Source organism: Bos mutus, chromosome 15 (assembly GCF_027580195.1).
Source record: "Bos mutus isolate GX-2022 chromosome 15, NWIPB_WYAK_1.1, whole genome shotgun sequence".
Taxonomy (NCBI): Eukaryota; Metazoa; Chordata; class Mammalia; order Artiodactyla; family Bovidae; genus Bos; species Bos mutus.
Genome location: NC_091631.1, coordinates 12,863,130 through 12,879,813, shown reverse-complemented (window position 1 = coordinate 12,879,813; position 16,684 = coordinate 12,863,130).

The window sequence follows — 16,684 nt, the reverse complement described above, 5'->3', positions numbered from 1 at the left end:
TATAATAGAAGCCCAGTACTTATTTATCAGTGTTTCAATGTGGCAGTTGTATAAAATTTATTTAGAATATTTAATTTTATCCTTTTAATTTTTATCACTCGTACTGAAAACACTAGGCAGCAGCTGTCTGCACATCTTCTAATTGTTTTTTAAGGCATATTTGTGCCTGTTTAATTGTACATATTCCCAAAGATATCTGTTAGCAAGAAAGTCAATAAAGGTTTTACAGTCAAATTATAATGGTTATAGTCTAGATTGAAAAAATCAGCCATAATAAAAATTATGCCATGGTTTTGTTTTTAAGATATAGATTTTTCTAATGCTTCTAAGATATTTGGAGAATATTGTTGCAAAATGAAATAAGCCATAGCAGATCAATATTTAAGGTAAATAGTCTTCCATCATTTGGTGTAATTGGGTTTTAAGAACAGTGAAAATAATCAGATTTAGAATGCTTAGGCACTTGACTGTTTGAAAGTCTGGCCCAAGTACATCTGAGCATTTTACTTTAAGACTCAATAAATGGAAGAATTTTAATTCATTGCTTTTATGCAGCTTGGAGCACTTCATTCAGGTAATTGATTTCAGTAAATGGAAGAAAAACTGACTCGATTAATTCATGAAATTAGGGCTAGTTTTGGGCACTTGAACAAAAAGAGTTTCTTAAACTAGCTGAGATGATTATGTTTTTGAAAGTAAAAGAAATTCCTCAAAATTGCTGACGAGTACTTCTTAAATACGACAGTGATTATCTTTGCATAGCATTAGACATTAGTGGTTAACTGAGAAAATATGTAGACTACATACAGTTAGCTCCAAAGTGTCACTGTGTTTACTCTGAGTTATAATACCAGGAAATAACTAAATACATGGCGTCCTTACAAAGCATTTGCCTGGCATTTTGCTAAGGTCTTTATGTATCTTCTTCACTTTTCCAACACTGCCTTGGAGATGGCACAACATTATTATCTCATTCTGAAATACAGTCAGCTTTTGATGAAATTGAGAAGATACTAAATGGCTAATGCGGGGTCTGCAATCAGAAAAACGGTGTTATTAATTTCTGTGTCCTTAATCACTATTCCGTAATACTATTCACCTTTAACATTAAATTTAATGTTGTAAATAGTATAGAAGGTTTTTTTCCTTGACCTCAATAAATAAGTTATCCATTTGAAGAACTTACAATAAATACAGTCTTATGAGGATCATTAGCAAAAATCTGCTATTTCCTGATATGGAAGAGGAGTGTACCTAGAAAACGGGGGCCACCGTCTACACACAGGGTGATATGTCCCAGAAGGCACATAGCAAGGTTTGTCTAGAATGAATCGTTACCAGTGCATAGAAACTTAACTGTTCTGGGAAAACATTGTGCCATACTCACCTCTGGAAGGAGGTAAAGTGAAATGAGACAAAACTTTTTACCTTAATTTTTCAACTTTGTAGCATGTCTCTTTGCTTATTTCTAACTCTCTTCTACCTTGTTATAGCCTCAAGTAGAGTTCTAAGTGGCATGGAATTAGTAGAGAAAAGTCATAGCAGACCTTCAATAGCAAATGGAATGGAAGAAAAGACAGAAAGATCGAAGAAGCTGTAGCAGTGGCCCACTAGATATTAAGAAGGTATCTGTGGTGAAACTCTTAAGCCTGATGCATGATTCTGGTTATCATACTACAGATTATTCTAAGGAAAAAGTCATCCTAAAGGATCTGAATTCTGCTTTTCAACTGAATACTCCTTTGAAGCTGATGTTGAGAACTTTTTGAAGCCCAACTTTTTCCTCAGCAAAGCAATGTGCTATAATTGTGTGGTCATTGTATGCACAGATAAAATAAATAACTAATTCCATGCTCAATGACTCATTTTCATGGGCAAAGGCCATTTTGCAAGAAATAGCCTCTAGCAGGTGTAAAGAATATTGTTACAAATGCATAGAGAGAAAAAAAATTAGAAGTCTAAATGTTTTAGATGTATGTATTAGAAATATTGGAGAAGGAAATGGCAACCCACTCCAGTATTCTTGAGTGGGGATTCCCATGGACAGAGGAGTCTGGCAGACTACAGTCCATGGAGTTGCAAGAGTTAGACACAACTTAGCGACTAAGCCACCACCATTAGAGATATATAGACTGATGACCATTTTGAATATAAGCTAGATCTTTATGCCAAGTTGGTGTCACCAATAATTTTTATCCCTCACCAGAAAGTTCAAGAGCTGACATTTTATACTATCATGTGGGAATGTCACAGAAATCTCACCATATTTTACAGGTAAAACTGAAGACCTCAGTTCTGGCTGTTATATGAAGGACAGTGCTATCAACTGAATGTTTGTGCCCCTGATTTTATTTTGTTGAAATCCTAAATCCTGGTGCTATGGTATGGGGAGGTGTGGACTTCTGTATTTGATTGTCACAAATTGGATTAATGCCCAACAGACCCCAGAGAACTCCTTCACCCTTTATTCCACATGAAGACACTCTGAGAAGATGGCATCTATGAACCAGGAAGTACCAGACACCAAATCAATATCCCCTTGATCTTGGACCTCCCATCTCCAGAAGTGTGAGAAATTAATTTCTGTTGTTTGTAAGCCACCCAGTCTATGGTGTTCAGTTGTAGCAGTCCTAAAGAACTAAGACAGGCAGTGACCTCAGTCTATTGCTTTCCACCAATAAACCCTAAGTCTCTTAGATGACTTGAATTTAAAGAATACTGTTCACAAATCAATAGGGTCTATAAGAGTTGTCAAGTTTCATATTAAATTTTAATTATAGAAATGATACATATTTTATAACAAAATGAGCATATATACGCAGGGATGGTAATTGATAATTCAGCTTTTTTTCAATATTATTTAGTGTTTAGAATAACATACTAGACTGTTTTTAGGTCTCTTAGAGCATTAAAAAGATAAGCTCTCTCAAAAAAAAAAAAATTCAGAAGACACGCAGTGTTAAAGCCTTTTATAACACAAAGATGCTCTTTGTAAGCCTCAATGTCCTCATTATAAAGTGTGAAAAACTAAGTGTGTGGGTAAAATTTTGTAGGACCAGGCTGTAAATCATGGTATATCCATCAGGACAGTGACTACCAGAGGAGACCCCATTTGCTAGCCTTTCCTCAAGTATAAATCTTAATTTACTCACTATGTATCACATGCTATCATGTTCAGCTTGGCAATATTAAGTTCTTGCTTTAAAATCAGTAAATGACATCTTATGACCTCAAAATATCAGTCATTTTTATTTTTTGTGATGCATGGTTTCTCTACCCTGAACACTTCATTGTCAGATAATTTTTGCCATTTTAAAGTGAAATTCTAATATTATGCATTATGAAAATCAAAATATTTCTTATATTTTTATGAAAGCCACAATGCCTTGAATGCACTGAGACTTAATTTTATCAGTATTTTTTGGAACAATCTAAATGAATAGTCCTCACATAAAAAAAAAAAAAAAACAGCTACTCCCTATTGAATTTACCCATTGAATAATAAAAATGAAACAGGTGCTATATGCTATGTGAGGTACATTTAGAGTACCCCAATACATACTATTGTCTTTGAAGTTCACAATTATTACAATTAAAAAGAAACTTCCATGTATATATATGAACTTAATATATACAAAAATAGTGTAGAAAGAGATAAAAGAAAATACGAAACAAATATGTTGAGCTCTACTACTCAAAGTGATTTTAACCTACCTCCTCTTATTTGCCTTGAGAAATCTCCTATGTATTAACATTATCATCAACATTTTATGGTTTAAGAAATGATATCAGACTAATTTTAGCTAATTTAGAAATTCACAACTGGTAAGCAACAGAGGTAGGACTCACATTTTCATCAAATTAGTGGTCTTTCTATTCTAGAATGTTAGCTGACTGAAAATATCACACTAAATGAATAAGTGGACAGCTCTAGGACTCGGCAGAGGGGAATAATAATTACATCTAGATGATGAGAGAACTGTCTCTGGAAGAGTCAGTATCTCATCTAAATTGTGAAGGATGAGTTCAAGATTGATAGAATAATCCAGGTGAAAGGATTAGTAGGTTATGGCAATGGTATGGGAATAAATATGGAGACACAACATGTCAATATATTGGAGGAAATCTTACGCATTATAATGTAGTTTTGGCTGAGAATAGGTAATGAAGTCAGGAGCGGTGGGTGATGTAGAGTCATTTCATGGAACCATGTGGTAAGGAAAATGTTTGAAGGCTGGGAAAGGTAATTCAATATTATTGTATAAACAATCATAGAAGGATTTTAGGTAGACGGTTGGTATAAATTGCCTTCAGTTCAGTTCAGTTCAGTCGCTCAGTCGTGTCCAACTCTTTGCGACCCCATGAATTGCAGCACACCAGGACTCCCTGTCCATCACCAACTCCCTGAGTTCACTCAGACTCATGTCCATCGAGTCAGTGATGCCATCCAGCCATCTCATCCTCTGTCATCCCTTTCTCCTTCTGCCCGCAATCCCTCCCAGCATCAGAGTCTTTTCCAATAAGTTAACTCTTCGCATGAGGTAGCCAAAGTACTGGAGCTTCAGCTTTAGCATCATTCCTTCCAAAGAACACACAGGGCTGATCTCATTCAGAATGGACTGATTGGATCTCCTTGCAGTCCAAGGGACTCTCAAGAGTTTTCTCCAGCACCACAGTTCAAAAGCATCAATTCTTCGGCACTCAGCCTTCCTCACAGTCCAACTCTCACATCCATACATGACCACAGGAAAAACCATAGCCTTGACTAGACGGACCTTTGTTGGCAGAGGAATGTCTCTACTTTTGAATATGCTATCTAGATTGGTCATAACTTTCCTTCCAAGGAGTAAGCATCTTTTAATTTCATGGCTGCAATCACCATCAGCAGTGATTTTGGAGCCCCCCAAAATAAAGTCTGACATTGTTTCCACTGTTTCCCCATCTATTTGCCATGACGTGATGGGACCGGATGCCATGATCTTCGTTTTCTGAATGTTGAGCTTTAAGCCAACTTTTTCACTCTCCACTTTCACTTTCATCAAGAGGCTTTTTAGTTCCTCTTCACTTTCTGCCATAAGGGTGGTGTCATCTGCATATCTGAGGTTATTGATATTTCTCCTGGCAATCTTGATTCCAGCTTGTATTTCTTCCAGTCCTGCGTTTCTCATGATGTACTCTGCATATAAGCTAAATAAGCAAGGTGATAATATACAGCCTTGATGTACTCCTTTTCCTATTTGGAATCAGTCTGTTGTTCCATGTCCAGTTCTAACTGTTGCTTCCTGACCTGCATATAGGTTTCTCAACAGGCAGGTCAGGTGTTCTTGTATTCCCATCTCTTAAAGAATTTTCCATAGTTTATTGTGATCCACACAGTCAAAGGCTTTGGCATAGTCAATAAAGCAGAAATAGATGTTTTTCTGGAACTCTTGCTTTTTCCATGATCCAGCGGATGTTGGCAATTTTATCTCTGGTTCCTCTCCTTTTCTAAAACCAGCTTGAACATCAGGAAGTTCACGGTTCACATATTGCTGAAGCCTGGCTTGGAGAATATTGAGCATTACTTTACTAGCGTGTGAGATGAGTGCAACCGTGCAGTGGTTTGAGCATTCTTTGGCATTGTCTTTCTTTGGGATTGGAATGAAAACTGACCTTTTACAGTCCTGAGGCCACTGCTGAGCTTTCCAAATTTGCTGGCATATTGAGTGAAGCACTTTCACAGCATCATCTTTTGGATTTAAAATAGCTCAACTGGAATTCCATCATCTCCGCTAGCTTTGTTCTTAGTGATGCTTTCTAAGGCCCACTTGACTTCACATTCCAGGATGTCTGGCTCTAGGTCAGTGATCACACCATCATGATTATCTGGGTCATGAAGATCTTTTTTGTACAGTTCTTCTGTGTATTCTTGCCACCTCTTCTTGATATCTTCTGCTTCTGTTAGGTCCATACCATTTCTGTCCTTTATCGAGCCCATCTTTGCATGGAATGTTTCCTTGGTATCTCTAATTTTTTTGAAGAGATCCCTAGTCTTTCCCATTCTGTTGTTTTCCTCTATTTCTTTACATTGATTGCTGAAGAAGGCTTTCTTATCTCTTCTTGCTACTCTTTGGAACTCTGCATTCAGATGTTTATATCTTTCCTTTTCTCCTTTGGTTTTTGCTTCTCTTCTTTTCACAGCTATTTGTAAGGCCTCCCCAGACAGCCATTTTGCTTTTTTGCATTTCTTTTCTATGGGAATGGTCTTGATCCCTGTCTCCTGTACAATGTCAGGAACCTCATTCCATAGTTCATCAGGCACTCTATCTATCAGATCTAGGCCCTTAAATCTATTTCTCACTTCCACTGTCTAATTATAAGGGATTTGATTTAGGTCATACCTGAATGGTCTAGTGATTTTCCCTACTTTCTTCAACTGAAGTCTGAATTTGGTAATAAGGGGTTCATGATCTGAGCCACAGTCAGCTCCTGGTCTTGTTTTTGCTGACTGTATACAGCTTCTCCATCTTTGGCTGCAAAGAATATAATCAATCTGATTTTGGTGTTGACCATCTGGTGATGTCCATTTGTAAAGTCTTCTCTTGTGTTGTTACAGAGGTATTATTTCATTGGGCCTTATGGTAGAGGCAGAGACCTGGCATTTTGCCCCATGGATTACAAGATTGGTAACAAGGATTTGATTTTTAAAAGATTGATATGGGTTGATTGTTACATATAGTCTGTTAACTCTAAAGATGTACTCAGTTTACCCCACCACGACCCACCCACACCTGGTTCAGCTTTAAAATTCAACAGCTACACTGAACTATGTTTGCTCTATAAATCCATCTTTCTACTGAATGAAATATTCAAGGGGATAGGCTTGAGTGAAAGTGTTAGTTTCCCAGTTGTGTCCAACTCCTTGCAACCCCTTGGACTATAGGCTCCCAAGCTCCTCTGTCCATGAAATTGTCCAGGCAAGAGTGGTGGAGTGGGTTGCCATTCCCTTCTCCAAGGGATCTTCCCAATCCAGGGTTTGAATCCAGGTCTCCCACATTGTAGGCAGATTCTTTACTGCCTGAGCCACTAGGGAACTGTTTGCTTTATTAGTTCAAACTTTCTAGTGAATGGGTTATTCAAGGGGATAGGATAGAATAGGTTGGGTATCATAGTTCAATTGCCAGAACGGGCTCCAAACATGTATACATATGATCACCTTCCATGATTTAAATATTGTGAGGTAGGAAGCCGGGCTGAACATTGTATGGCAATATCACTTAATCCAAGAAGACTTTCAGAAATTCAAGTGAATGTATTCCTAAATTAGCTATGTTTTTTCCATTTGTATTGTTAGACCAGTTAGAGCACATATCCCAAGGCATATGTTGAAAGACATTATGGAAATATATAAATAGATGCAAGAGTTTATGTTTTGAAGTATATTAATAACTCATTAAAGTCATAGTTTATCCAAAACAAATAATTACATCGGTGTTCAATTAGTTCAACAAATATTTGTTGACTGCAGTTAGCTGGACAAAGGGCGATGGGGAAATAGAAAGGAAAAGACTGTAAATATCCTGCGGACGTGTAATGTGTTTATCTTCTGCCTTTATTTGATGGAGATACAAAAAAGTTTATACATTCTGTAAAAATCTTTCAAAAATGACCAAAAAAATGAACATTGGTATAGAAATCTGATATACTTGATTTTTTAAAATATTTTTATAAATTTCTTTATAATATTTATAATTTCTGATTTTTATAATCCCTCCTGGCACACCTAGCTTAAAAGTCTGCTTGATGTTGATTTTCCAGAGTGGGTGTAGGACTTTGGGAACACTACATGGTGTAATGTGATTCAGCTGAATATATTCGTATGTATGTGACATTAGTTTTCCATCAATACTGAGTACCAATCTAGAGGGAGAAGACATATTAGAAAGATAAGAAAAACTTGGAAATCATGGTTGGAGAGTTGGAACATCTTCAGTGTATTTCCTTGGGATTAATCCTTGGGTACTTTGTAGATATTGCCAATTCTTTCCTCTTTTCGCATTTCCACCCAGTCCCTTTTTCTCTTCATACTGATTCAGTCCAGGGTCACTCACAGTCCCTTTCAATTTGGACCAGACATTGTAATGAGAAAGCTAATCACAGCTCTGACTGTTTAGCTAGTGGCTGTTGATGATTTGAGAAATTCTGAGAAATTTCTGAGAAAAATTGATTTTTTATGAAGTTTTCAGAGGGGATGTTAAACCACTTCAAAACAGAATTATCTTTGAGCCTGTAAATACAAAAATGATACAGTGTAAGTTAATATTATTCATAGTAGTGACTTTAATTGGCCACATTTAATTTCTTTTATATATGTTTGAACCAAAAATTTGGAAAATTTATGACACTGTATCATACGTAACAATAGTGTACTTTATTATGATTATGTGTATTATCTTGTGTTTAGATGAATAGAATCAAAAGTGCCTCAAATTTTATTATTTTCCCTAATAAGGTAAATGATTAACTGTCAAATGAAGCTAATAAATATAGTCCTCTGAGATCACAGAGCCATATAGAAAGCTGAATTGCATTTTCATATAAAAAGTTAATTATTTTCTTTTAACATGGATAGCATAGTACCTCAACTTCTTCAAAATATTTTAGAAAAACTAGTTGCAGTCAGAAGTCTGCATTTTGAAAAACAAAAGAATAGTGAATATACATTCAAGGAAAGACAATAAACCACACTGCAGTAACTTATTTTTAACATCCAGAGACAGATGACAGATGGCTTTGATCTCATCTTGGCATTAATAAAACTTTAAGGAAGTTAGCTCCTCCCACCTAATAACATGCCAAAGGTCACTGTCACACTCAAACACCTCCCTATGCAGCCCCTCTTCTGTGCATGTTGATTTTTATCTAGGAATGGTTTCACTGACTTTCCCACAGGCAAGTTACCCCTTTCACTGTGTTGAGTGTTATTTTAGATGTCTCAAAGACTTCGGCTAGATTGTCTTTTTCTGTTTATCAGTGTAATGGTTTTTCTGGTGTGATATCATTCATCTTATCTTTTAATTTCTTAGAGCCACGGGGTACAACTGTCTGTGATTGTGTCTGTCATGAATGCCTCAGACAGGAAAGATTGTAGTTTGGGACAAGTGCCACAAAGCGGCTTTAGTTCTGCCATCACTCTTATTTCACGGAAATGAGGGCAAGGGCTTAACATTTTTGGATTTCATCTGAATTGGAAAATGTAAATGACCACCTTCAGCATCATATCAATAAAAGGACATATACAAGACTAAAATGGGCTTACCTGGTGATGATGGACCTTCCAGAAATATACAGTGAAATAAAATATCAGTCCAAATGAACAATGAACACTAAATCCTTGTAGGAAGTGATTTGATATGAAAAAGAAACCACTTTGAATGTGATGCTGTCCCTTACACTCTAATTCTGTAATGGAAGACAATGGGAGCATCAATTTGTTTTTATTTTTATTCTATAAATGTATTGACTTTCACTTTAAAACTTTAAAAAATTGTCTCACATCACTCTCCTTTAGAAAATTCTTCAGCAGCTTTTCACAACATTATTTTCTTTTCTAAATACATATCCTAGTTTAAAAAATGTTGATATCTTAATTTACAACATTTAGGTCTGTCAGTTTCTATTAACTGTTATAGCTATATATGGGCTTCCCTAACAGCTCAGTTGATAAAGAATCTGCCTGCAATGCAAGAGACCCCAGTTTGATTCCTGGGTCCAGAAGATCCCCTGGAGAAGAGAAAGGCTATCCCCTCCAGTATTCTTGAGCTTCCCTTGTGGCTTAGTTGGTAAAAAATCTACCTGCAATGTGGAAGACCTGGGTTTGATCCCTGGGTTGAGAAAGATCCCCTGGAGAAGAGAAAGGCTACTCACTCCAGTATTCTGGCCTAGGAATCCCATAGACTCTATAGTAATCTAGTAATACTATGTACTGGGCTTCCCTGGTGGCTCAGAGGTTAAAGCATCTGCCTGCAATGTAGGAGGCCTGGGTTCGAACCCTGGGTTGGGAAGATCCCCAGGAGAAGGAAATGGCAACCCACTCCAGTATTCTTGCCTGAAGAGTCCCATGGATGGAGGAGCTTGGTGGGCTACAGTCTACAGGGTCGCAAAGAGTCGGAGATGACTGAGTGACTTCACTCACTCACTCAATGCTATGTGGTAAGTTGCTAAGAGGCCATGGAGTGCTGCATATCAGCCTTCCCTATCCTTCATCATCTCCATGAGCTTGCTCAAACTCATGTCCATTGACTTGCTGATGTCATACAACCATCTTGTCCTCTGTCGTCCTCTTCTGCTCCTGCCCTTAATCTTGTCCAACGTCAGGGTCTTTTCTAATGAGTTGGCTCTTTGCAACAGGTGGCCAAATATTGGAGCTTCAGCTTCAGCATCAGTCCTTCCAATGAACATACAGGGGTTGATTACCTTTAAGATTGACTTGTTTGATCTCCTTCTAGTCAAAGGGACGCTCAAGAGTCTTCTCCAACACCACAGTTCAAAAGCATCAATTCTTCAGCACTCAGCTTTATGGTCCAACTCTCATATCCATACATGACTACTGGAAAAAAAACATAGCTTTGACTAGAAGTACCTTTGTCGGCAAAGTGATGTCTCTGCTTTTTAATATTCTGTCTAGATTTGTCATAGCTTTTCTTCCAAGTGGCAAGCTTCTTTTAATTTCATGGCTGCAATCACCATCTGCAGTGATTTTGGAACACAAGAAAATAAAACTCAACTGTCACTGTTTCCATTGTTTCTTGATCTATTTGCCATGAAGTGATGGGACCGGATGCCATGATCTTTTTTTTTTTTTTTGAATGTTGAGTTTTAAGCAAGCTTTTTTCACTCTCCTCTTTCACCTTCACCAAGAGACTCTTTGGTTCCTCTTCACTTTCTGCTGTGTCATGTGCATATCTGAGGTTATTGAGATTTCTCCTGACAGTGTTGATGCCAGTTTGTGCTTCTTCCAGCTCGACATTTCTCATGATGTACTCTGCAATAAGTTTAGTAAGTAGGGTGACAGTATACAGCCTTGACGTTCTCCTTTCCCATTTTGGAACCAGTCCATTGTTCCATGTTCTTACTGTTCTAACAGTTCTAGCTGTTGCTTCTTGACCTGCATACAAGTTCAGGAGGTAGGTCAGGTGGTCTGGTATTCCCATCTCTTTAAGAATTTTCCACACTTTGTTGTGATCCACATAAAGACCTTAGCGTAGTCAGTGAAGCAGAAGTAGGTGTTTTTCTGGAATTTTCTTGCTTTTTCTTTGATCCAATTTATGTTGGCAATTTGATCTCTGATTCCTCTGCTTTTCCTAAATACAGCTTGAACATCTGGGAGTTCTTGGTTCATTTACTCTTGAATCCTGGCTTCAGGAATTTTGAGCTTTGCTTTGCTACCATGTGAGATGGGTGTAGGTGTGCTTCACAACAAAAGAAGCCACCTCAATGAGAAATCCACACACCATCGCTTGAGGATAGCCCTTACTCCCTGAAACTAGAGAAAAGGTATAGGTGAAATGCACGCAAAGCTGTAAGACTAAGAATCTGTCACCAGTTAACTGATGGTTTGCCAGAGATTATGTTGCCTCTGCCTCCTAGACGGCTGATGTGTGGGTTTACAGGGAGGGAGGAAGCCTGTCTGTGCATGGAAAGTGGGGGAGTCCCCTTGAGACCCCCTTGGGCAGCTGGGCTTTGGAAGGGTATGTCATCTGTGCTCCCTGGCACAAACTTACATCCTTGGTTTAGGGCCACCTCTGAGTTCACAGCACTCAGAGAGCCGGCCATAGTAAATGTGGCATCTGGCACAGAAATGGTGCATGGATGGGTATGGAGCATGGGAGTGTGGACAACCCTTGGCAAGTACCCCAGCCCCCTCCCCAGTACTCCAGAGAGCCTCTTTAAAAAAAAAAAAAATCTATTTATCTGTTTGCACCGGATCTTAGTTTCATCTTTACCATCTGAGCCACCAGGGAAGCCCTTCCTTTTGGGACAGAGATCTTTGTTCTTTGCTGTGGCATGTGAACTCTTGGTTGCGGCACGGGGGATCTAGTTCCCTGATCTCGGATTGAACCCAGGCCCCTGCATTGGAAGCATGAAGTCTTAGCCACTGGACCACCAGGGAAGTTCTCAGAGACCCTCTTTTTAAAATAGAACTGCACAGAAGTGGACAGCCCCTCCATCACTTTCCTGAGTGTTCCCTGTTTCCACTCTCTGTCCTTCCTGGGCCTGCTCTATCCTTTCTGCACTAGGCGATCAACCCAGGAGCTGAGCTCCAACCAAGGGCACCACACCCTGGAGTCAAGTCCACGGCCACATCCCTGCTTGGAGTTGGGCCAGGTTATGCTGACCTGTTGCTGAGGGTTAGGCTTCCAAAACTGACCACACTGGCTAATTGGGTTTTCTTCATTGCTTCTGGGACATTTTACACTAAACCTTTCAGTTGCATTAGATGGCTCCATCCTTCTCTGGGAGGCAGGTATGTATCTTCATTTTCCATAAGAAAATGTAAAACTCAGAGCAGATGCCACACTGATTGAGAACCCAGTACTGGAGTGTGAGCATTGTGACCACAGGAACTGTCTGAACTCATTCACCACTGCATCCATCCTGCAGGGTCTGGGGTGATAGGCAGTGCAGTAACTACTTGTCAAATGCAGGAATGAATGTGTTCGCTACTATGCATAGCGGTGCTGTTCTTCCTCATGATGTGACTGGCCATGACCACATCTGCACCTCCCTTCCCATTCTCTGACCACATCTGCCCTTCCTCCCTTACCATTTCTACCTCACTGGCCTATGTTCAAATTCTCCAAAGTGCCTGACTCCCATGCCAGGACCTTTGCACATGCCATTCCTTCCACCTGGACTGCTTTTTTGCCTCTTGAGCTAACTTCTGTCTGTCCTGCAGGTCTCAAGGTGTTGTTCCCATACCCTCCACCAAAGTAAAAGTCCTCGTTTTAATCTCTATTTTTTTCTTTGTTATTTTTAAAATTTTTATTTTAAATTGAAGTATAGTTGATTAGCAATGTTGTGTTTCAGATATACATCAAAGTATATATATATTTGTATGTGTCCTTTTTCAAATTGTTTTCCCATTTACATTATCACAGAATATTGAGCAGAGTTCCCTGTCCTCTATGGTAGATCCTTGTTGGTTATTTTTTAATTTTTTTAATACATAAAAAATATTTTTATTGGTGTAATGCTATAACTATATATATAACTGTATAAAATATTTTTCTTTCCAAAATGGAGCATTCTTTACTAACATCCAGTCATGAAATTTCCATTGCCAACAGGCTGATAAATACTTGACTTTCCATGTGGTCATTCTGATATGTGTAATGTTCAGACAATTAAGAGATGGTTAATTAGATGTCATTTTATGTTAGACTTAAAGAAGCAGATAATCTGCATCACAAGTCACTCCTTAATAGCACTATAATCCATTCAGGAGAAATAAGATATATATTTCAATTAAAAATAATAAGTAATAGGTATTTTACATACTAATTGATAGCCAGATTAAAGATAATTATAATGGCATCCAAGAAATACATATTTGAAGATTGGAATAGTTTAAGAAACATTCAAAGATGAGGCTATACAGTTGACCCGTGATCAATACAGGTTTGAACTGTGAATTTTTTTCACTAGTAATTGCCATACTACTGTATGACCTGCCATTGGTTGAATCTAAGAATTCAGAATTTTGGATGCACCAGAAGTGTAGATCAGATCAGATCAGATCAGTTGCTCAGTCGTGTCTGACTCTTTGCGACCCCATGAATCACAGCACGCCAGGCCTCCCTGTCCATCACCAACTCCCGGACTTCACTCAGACTCACGTCCATCGAGTCAGTGATGCCATCCAGCCATCTCATCCTCTGTTGTCCCTTCTCCTCCTGCCCCCAATCTCTCCCTGTATCAGAGTCTTTTCCAATGAGTCAACTCTTCGCATGAGGTGGCCAAAGTACTGGAGTTTCAGCTTTAGCATCATTCCTTCCAAAGAAATCCCAGGGCTGATCTCCTTCAGAATGGACTGGTTGGATCTCCTTGCAGTCCAAGGGATTCTCAAGAGTCTTCTCCAACACCACAGTTCAAAACCATCAATTCTTAAGCGCTCAGCCTTCTTCACAGTCCAACTCTCACATCCATACGTGACCACAGGAAAAACCATAGCCTTGACTAGACGGACCTTTGTTGGCAAAGTAATGTCTCTGCTTTTGAATATGCTATCTAGGTTGGTCATAACTTTCCGTCCAAGGAGTAAGCGTCTTTTAATTTCATGGCTGCAGTCACCATCTGCAGTGATTTCGGAGCCCAGAAAAATAAAGTCTGACACTGTTTCCACTGTTTCCCCATCTATTTCCCATGAAGTGGAGGGACCAGATGCCATGATCTTTGTTTTCTGAATGTTGAGCTTTAAGCCAACTTTTTCACTCTCCACTTTCACTTTCATCAAGAGGCTTTTGAGTTCCTCTTCACTTTCTGCCAGAAGGGTGGTGTCATCTGCATATCTGAGGTTATTGATATTTCTCCCGGCAATCTTGATTCCAGTTTGTGCTTCTTCCAGTCCAGTGTTTCTCATGATGTACTCTGCATAGAAGTTAAATAAGCAGGGTGACAATATATAGCCTTGACGAACTCCTTTTCCTATTTGGAACCAGTCTGTTGTTCCATGTCCAGTTCTAACTGTTGCTTCCTGACCTGCATACAAATTTCTCAAGAGGCAGATCAAGTGGTCTGGTATTGCCATCTCTTTCAGAATTTTCCACAGTTTATTGTGATCCACACAGTCAAAGGCTTTGGCATAGTCAATAAAACAGAAATAGATGTTTTTCTGGAACTCTCTTGCTTTTTCCATGATCCGGCGGATGTTGGCAATTTGATCTCTGGTTCCTCTGCCTTTTCTAAAACCAGCTTGAACATCTGGAAGTTCACAGTTCACAAATTGCTGAAGCCTGGCTTGGAGAATTTTGAGCATTACTTTACTAGCGTGTGAGATGAGTGCAATTGTGCAGTATTTTGAGCATTCTTTGGCATTGCCTTTTTTGGGATTGGAATGAAAACTGACCTTTTCCAGTCCTATGGCCACTGCTGAGTTTTCCAAATTTGCTGGCATATTGAGTGCAACACTTTCACAGCATCATCTTTCAGGATTTGGAATAGCTCAACTGGAATTCCATCACCTCTACTAGTTTTGTTCATAGTGATGCTTTCTAAGGCCCACTTGACTTCACATTCCAGGATGTCTGGCTCTAGGTCAGTGATCACACCATCGTGATTATCTTGGTTGTGAAGATCTTTTTTATACAGTTCTTCTGTGTATTCTTCCCATCTCTTCTTAGTATCTTCTGCTTCTGTTAGGTCCATACCATTTCTGTCCTTTATCGAGCTCATCTTTGCATGAAATGTTCCTTTGGTATCTCTGATTTTCTTGAAGAGATCCCTAGTCTTTCCCATTCTGTTGTTTTCCTCTTTTTCTTTGCATTGATCGCTGAAGAAGGCTTTCTTATCTCTTCTTGCTATTCTTTGGAACTCTGCATTCAGATGTTTATATCTTTCCTTTTCTCCTTTGCTTTCTCTTCTCATCTTTTCACGGCTATTTGTAAGACCTCCCCAGACAGCCATTTTGCTTTTTTGCATTTCTTTTCCATGGGGATGGTCTTGATCCCTGTCTCCTGTACAATGTCACAAACCTCAGTCCATAGTTCATCAGGCACCCTATAAGGATCAACTATTAAGTTATACATGGATTTTAAACTTTGCAGAAGCCTGGTTCCCCTAACCCCCAAGTTGTTGAAGAGTCAACTGTAAATTGAAAATTTAAGGAAAAAAAGAGAATTTTATGGGCATTCCAAGTGGGATTTACTTTATAGCCAACTACAGTAATAAAACTACAAATGATAATTCAAGAATAAATATACACACCCAGTTCAGTGAAATAAATGACAGTACAAAGTTCAAATTCAGAAGAGGGAATGATTGCAAGAGTTGAGGAAGAAGGGCAAGATACCAGTGACTGCAGAGAATCAGGCAGAATTAGAGACTATGTGTCCTATCCAAATGCATCAATACAAATATAGTTTAAACATCCTTGTGAGTATTTGGATCCATGTTGAAAAATTTGTGACATTATAATAGAGGTGAAATACAGATGGTTGTAGGAAATCTTTTAGAAGTTAAATTCCAGTAGTTAATTTGAAAACAAAACAAAACTGGTGAAAGCAATGCAGATTATTTCTCTAAGCAAAGTCTTGCATTGTGGTGGTTGTGGTGGTTTAGGGACTAAGTTGTGTCTGACTCTCTGCATATCTATAGACTGTAGCTCACTAGGCTCCTCTATCCATGGGATTTCCCAGGCAAGAATACTAGAGTGGGTTGCCGTTTCCTTCTCAAGGGGATCTTCTTGATCCAGGGATTGAACCTGTATCTCCTGCATTGCAGGCAGATTCTTTACCGACTGAGCCACCAGGAAAGCAAATCTTGCATATGGACCGTTATTTTGTAATTTCACCTGTATATGATAGAAAGAAGCATTTTGACAAGCAACTACCATGAAATTTCCCATCACCCTAGAGAACTCCCCTGTAACTTCTGTAAGATCAGCATCACTCCACTCCACATCACTCATGTTAGTAGCAACTGGTTT